At 37.5% G+C, this 6,723-nt stretch overlaps 1 protein-coding gene across 11 annotated transcripts in view; it reads left to right on the top strand.

Moving 5' to 3' along the window:
- Positions 1-6,723, top strand: part of LOC143215824 (octopamine receptor beta-1R) — a 222,576-nt gene that overhangs the window by 145,053 nt on the left and 70,800 nt on the right. The gene's annotated exons all lie outside the window — the stretch shown is intronic.

Raw genomic sequence — 6,723 nt, 5'->3', positions numbered from 1 at the left:
GTAGAGTTCAGCTCTTCGGAGAGTATTTTTGGGGAACATAGGGCAAGTTGAAGAAATAATGTGGGCTTCTGATCTTGTAGTCTTCGATAGGCGGTGATGCAGGCTGATCTTTGATGAAGGGGTCTAGGTGCACGGTTCTTGTGGCACGCATTAATAAATTTAACATGATTGGTATTGGCAAATTTAATTTTCTGGGAAGAGTATGTACTCGAACAAACATTCTTGACTATCAAGAGTTAATATTCCTTAGTGTGATTATTCGTGTGCCTTGGATTCTTTTTCTCAAAGATCGGGACTATTTAAAAGTCTTTCACTGATAGAACTGAAACTGAGATGCAAAGCAAAATGTTTTACTGGCGATGTTGATCATACTGACAAAGTTGGTTCTTCTTTGCACATTGTAGGACACATTACTAGACTGCAAAATGCGTTAATGACGAAAATGAGCAGGTGAAGAATTAAACATCGAAACCGCGGAAAGAACTGAACTGAAGCAACTCCGAGCAACTTCCTCTCGCTGTTTCTTTTTTCAACGATCATAATGAAAGGAACATAATGAATGAGAGAGGCAAAAATGTATGCAGTGAATGTGGTAGGTGGAAATAAAGAAATGAGTGTGTTTGAACACTAGTCAGTCGTTGTTTGATCACCGTTTGCATTGCGTTAAATACATGGTTCGTCGGTTCGTTGATTAACATATTATTATTCCATTCACTGTGCCTGTACGATAAAAAGTTGCTCCACGTTGCTTCGGTGTGGATGTAGCCTTAGCAAGAAGAAATTAATTTGCCAGGGGGAAAGTAGTTAAATTTTGCTTATTTCGCTCGTTTTACCGGCAGCTTTCGTCAAGCATCGCCGGCAATTTTCAATTCAGCGTCGTAAACTCATTTATTCGAGCGAGGATTGAACAGAAAATAAATTCGATTCGCTTTCCGGTCGGATCGTTGCATTCGCTGCGTCACGTTCCGCGTGAATTCGTAATTCGCGCTCGTTTCGCAGTTAATCTTGCCCGATAAAGCTGCGTTAAATTTTCTCACTGCCGGGACAATTAATAGTGTGCTTTACCGGGGTATTTACGGTTCAATCGGGCAAGACGGAATTTCAATCGGCGGCGGCGATGCGGATCGCAAAACAGGAGAACGGCGGCGGAGGAACCTGGAGGAAACACGATGGCCAAGACGGACGGCCTTCGGGATTTACATAAATATGATTTACTGTCCGACTCTGATTTGAGTGTACTATAGACGGAAACGCGGAATTAATAGCTTTAATAAATCCATGTCCAGTACACGCGCTGCTTTTCCATGCAGATTGCTCTGTTTCCGAAATTTTTGTCGACTTCCCTCGCAGTGTCTCCGTTGCATCTTCTGCAGATTTGATTACTTGCGTCGTCACGTACTACTCGGCCCGACATATCTATAAATATACACGCGGTTAGTGGTATTCACAAATTAGTATTCGTACACGAGTATCATGTAAATTTACATTTTCATACTCGACTCTATGAAAACTGGTCTGGAAGGCATGAGCAAACTTAATTTGAAATGAAAAAGAGAAATGACTATTCGGTTAATTGACTTTTGCACTCGTTATTTTCAATACTGCTAATTGGAAATAAAAATGACACAGATAATTCTCAAAATTAAAATTAAAATGTTTCAGCTTAAAAAATGACAAGGCTCTATTTATTTAGATTTTGTGGAACTTTTATTACAATATGTGCTTGGATAAAGAAATTTATCCAATCAATTTCCATGTAAGCAACTTCGTAATTTCAATCATATTTTAAGACGAAAATTATAAAACCTTAACAAGAAATAAGGAAGTAAATAAGGAAGAACTATTTCGAATAATTGATTCTCAAGCACTGTTACTTTCGATACTGCTATTCGAAAATAGAAAGTACATTATTTATTCAAAATTCGACAAAAGAAATAATTCGAAAAAAACAATTACGTTATTTATTCCAGTTTCGACTAAAGAAATAATCCTCAAAATTATTAAAGAGTGTCTCACAATCAGTATAGACTCAATTACAAAATAAATCAAATTAATCACTGGTGACCAGGCAGCTCTCTTCTTGCCTAACTAAAAACATTTGAACAACCTTGTACAGTCCCATACATAAAACACAAATTTGATTCTCTCAATTAGAATTATATCTACCTAGAAAACATGTTATTTGGAAGACTACTGTTCACATTAAGAGCAGAAAAAAATGGCTGAAGCTAAGCATCATAGAGGATGATTGGTACATCCACATAGAAAATTCGTAGCAATTTCACGATGTAATTCGTAGAACACAACAACTTCACAATTTGCGTTCATACAATTTGCTCGATTCTGCCACAATTTTTAAGATGAGCAAGAAAACAGGATTAACCTTTAAGAAATGTTTCCACTCTGAGGGAACAAATAGTTTGCAGCAAGAAAAGTTGCTCGATGCTTTTATCGAGGTCCCCTACACACCGGCAACTTTCAAAAAAGTCGGAATTTTCGGGTAAACCGAAAGTTCCCTCGTTAGTTTCTTCTTGAACCCGTTTCTGGTAACGCAACGCCACCCTATTCCCTTTCTAAAGACCTGCTCGGCACCGACCCTTTCCCTTCTATTTTCCATCCTCGACCTATTCTACAATAACGATACGTATATTTTCCACACTTTTGGGGATGCCACAATCTCTCTAACCACGTTGCGTACGTAAACTAAACAAAGTCATATTCACAATTGTTGTTTTCACCGAAATCGCAGAAAATATTCGTGGCTTTTAAATGAAATGGGGCAGGTGGGTCATGTGGTGTGCAAAAGACTTTTCTGGGTCGACTGCGAAGAGAAAAAAAGGACTTCATATTTTCTTTTTTAAATGGAACAGTGTATGACATTATTGAACTGGATGACATTTGTCTTAAACATTCCCTTTTATTTTGTGTTGCTAGGAAGTCCTGCTTCCATTTAATCCTCTTTGTTGTATTTAATGAAAGAGAAATCAAATGTGTCTCGAACAGAGAAGTAGCTTGTGACAACAATTAAAAGTTATTGCTCATTCCATTAATTATAGTTCTTTTTATCACTTCTGTCTCCTGACAATGATATTTACCAAGTTCATAATTTATATTTAACCATGTTTATTGATCGAATTATTTACTATATTAATGGCTACAATAGAGCTATATTAAATGCTATTAGGTTGTAGCATAAATTCGTTCGGTTGCAAATATAAATATATTCTAATTTTAACAATTTAGTAAAAATTACTTATAATAATTCTTTAGTTTGTTAATAAATGAGCAATATTGAAGGTAACCAAACGAATTTATGTGGGGGTACAATATATTGGTACATTGTTTTCACTAGTAGTGACACTTCTTTTCATCTGCAAATCTCTTTTCATTTCCTTTTAATACATTATTAAAAATCTGGCTTTCTATATGGACGAAATTCTCAGAAGCATGGCACTTTGCATGGTACTAATTGGTACTTAAAATTTGCGGTGTGACATTGCAATAATTCTCATTTAATTCTGCAGTCTTGCTCTTCTTTAATCCTATTACCACTTCCTCTTTCCTCTGGTTCCAGGTGAACCCTCGTCCATCCTTATTTGTCCCTCATTTTCCCCTAATAGCTCCATAAGATATTTCTTGTATCCCCTCGTCTCTGTCTTGCCACGTACACTTACTCGATACTAGACTGTGGATCTTTATGCAAAATAAAAATTGCCTGCTTCGATTGCAAGAAATAGAAATCAAATTCGATGTTATTTCTTCCCTTAATGATTTTAATAGAGGAGAAATCATATATTTACATCTTCAATTTTTAAAATTTTCCAACAATTTTCAATTTCATCTGCTTAATTATCCTATAAATGCATAAACATCCGCAGTCTACTCATTACTCGCGAGCATCCGTTTGTTCAAACATTTTAATTGTGCTCTCGAAAATTCTCGTACATTTTCCTTCACAAACAAGTTTTCGTAAATATTTTATTCTCTATTCCGAATGCAGTATGAAATAACTTTCTTGAAGAAACAATTCTCTTACATTCTCGTAAGACACCTCTCAGAAACGATCATTATCGCAGCTTCAATTCTAGAAAATATCTACGCACGTACATTTCCAGTCTGTAATTTATGACGCCATCTGAGTACTAGTTCCATGTAATCATTTCATTGTTTCTGTTCTTGCGAATTCTCACGGAAACGATTAAAACCCCATTTTTTCGCGCACCAGCAATCTCGTTTATTTAAAACAGTGAAAACAATTAAGGAGGTCCAGAATTATTTTTTGAAGCTCTGCATCCTTTTCCTCCGCGATTCGTAAACTGGGGCACACACTTTTATTTCTATTTCACGAAAGACAGGCAAAAACTGTCAACGAAATATCAAAAAAAAGTGACAACGAAAGTTGCATGGTGTTACTTGTCCACCAAACTGTGTAAAAAAATATTTGTTTTCTTCGCAATCGCCCATGAAAAAATTCCAATATATTCTTTTTCGTGAAATAGGATCTCACGAACAACAAACGATATTTGAAAAAAGAGTCGAAACGAAAGTATTAAACGTGTAAAAAACTAATTTTTTCCTTTGTACATTAAGTGTTCTGTTGTTCTATTAAATGAATATTTTCGATCAAATTGCTATAAAATCCCTATTACATTTGCATGCTTAACATTCTCGTAGCATTTTCCATTAAATCTCCAGTAAATGGAAGCATGATGGTACAGATCTGCCAAGAGGTAAATAGTCGTGTTTCAGCTCGATCATGTCTCGAATTACCGAGGCAACATCTTCCTCCATCCCGAACGCCGCCGATGCTTCTTGTTCAAACGCAGCTAACATAGTTTCCAAACAATGCGGCCGGTTATTATATCTCTAGTCATATTCCATTGTTTTATAGCTCCCCGTCCGGTATTCCAGCACTTATAACTTTGTTCAGATATTGCGCGAGCGCGTAAACGCGAACATTTGCCCACTTACATGCACAACGTGGGAAAATTGCAGTTGGAATGGAAACTGCGGCCAAAGCGAGAGAGGTCGGCATGTTGCTAAATTTATTACTTTTTCGGGCCGAGGAATTTTCTTGAACAGCGTCATTAACCCGAAACTCTTTCGGCCAATGACGCGTCGAACCGTGAGACTTTTTCAATTCCCGCCGCAATTTTCCCAAGCTGATTTTGTAGCCAGTGCAATTTTCCGTACACCATTTATTTTTCATTTCGTTCGAAATTGTGCGTGCCCGGTCCATTCTCGATTCGTTTGCTCTTAATTTCGCCAGCTTTTAATTTCCGGGCTGCCGTTAATGGCTGTCGTCTTTCTTTTACTGTTCCGTGCAACTCGGTCTCGGCTTAATGCGCTCTTAACGACCGGCTTCCTGTTTTCAGGAACACGTCTGTAACAATCGTACTCGGAAGAAATTCATTTTCCTTGTGAAGAACTAGATCTTTAACGTGCCTGGTAAAAATTGGAATCGAAAGAAAATTCTCTTTGGATAGAATTAAGAGGTATTTTAGTTGAAACCGTGACAAATATTTCCACGCTTGTTTTAGTATAAACTTGTAAAACTGCTACGAACAATCAGAAATCATATTTTGATTCACTACGAAAAATGTCATAAATTTTCAACGATTTAATTAATGAGACGGGAATTGGCTTGCGTTGATATGTCGCGAGTAGACTGTGGAGTTTTGTAAATAATGCACCAATGATATCAATCACGCCTGACATCTCTTCTGTACTCTGTTCACAGAAGTAATTTAGGTAAATTAAGACTTGTCTCCACCCACTCTACCGTTCCCCCACGCTTCCGCTATGGTCACGTGACAGATTACGTCTCTGCACGTATCCCAATGTCACGTGACTCATTCAGTACTGACAGAGAGAGGGGGTAACTGTATTCTTAACCCCTTGCCCTACGATTTATTTTACGGTTTCAGTAATTAGAACTTCTTTGTAGATCGTATACTTTCCTAAAGGAGAAAATTTATATCTATTCTATGCTTACATATTCTCCAATAGCTGTACATTAAGAAAACTAAAGTAAAATTTGATTTCGGTTTAACGGAAATTAGTAGCATACATATTGGGTAAACTTTGCTTTACCGGACTCAAACTTTGTGCCTTTCTCCTATAAATTATGATGTATTTGGTATGTACTCCACTAGATTTGTACCCGGGGCGGCTGCAGATGAAAGTTTCGATCCTATAGGATCAATGATTCAGAAGTTATGCTTGCTTAAAGTTGAGCAATCTGCAGTGTTTTTGACAGGTGAGGGCGCTGCTTTATTGGTTTGTAGTAACGACTGCGAGCCGCTTACCTCGCCGCCCCTCCGACCTAATCACCAACCAACTGCCACCTAGCGGCTCTGCGCCCTTACCTGTCAAAACCGCTGAAAAATGCACAACTTCAAAGAAGCATAACTCCTGAACCATTGATCCTACAGAATCGAAACTTCGATCTGCAGCCGACCCGAGTACAAATCTACTGGATTACTTACCAAATACATCATAATTTATAGGAGAAAGGCACAAATTTTGAGTCATGTTCAGAATCTTCGTCAAGAGTCAGACACGATGTAGAGGAAGGGGTTAATTACCCAGGTCTGGGGACACTAGTCCCAACTACTTTACCATAAATGGCAATTATTATAAATATTCACCTATCCGAAATGCATTGAAGATGCTAAATCGATCAGTAAAAACACGCCAGTAAGACAGAAGAGTTAGGTAGAC

The sequence above is a fragment of the Lasioglossum baleicum genome, chromosome 14 (genome assembly GCF_051020765.1).
Source record: "Lasioglossum baleicum chromosome 14, iyLasBale1, whole genome shotgun sequence".
In the NCBI taxonomy this organism is placed as follows: Eukaryota; Metazoa; Arthropoda; class Insecta; order Hymenoptera; family Halictidae; genus Lasioglossum; species Lasioglossum baleicum.
This window is presented reverse-complemented; position numbering and strand designations above follow the sequence as displayed.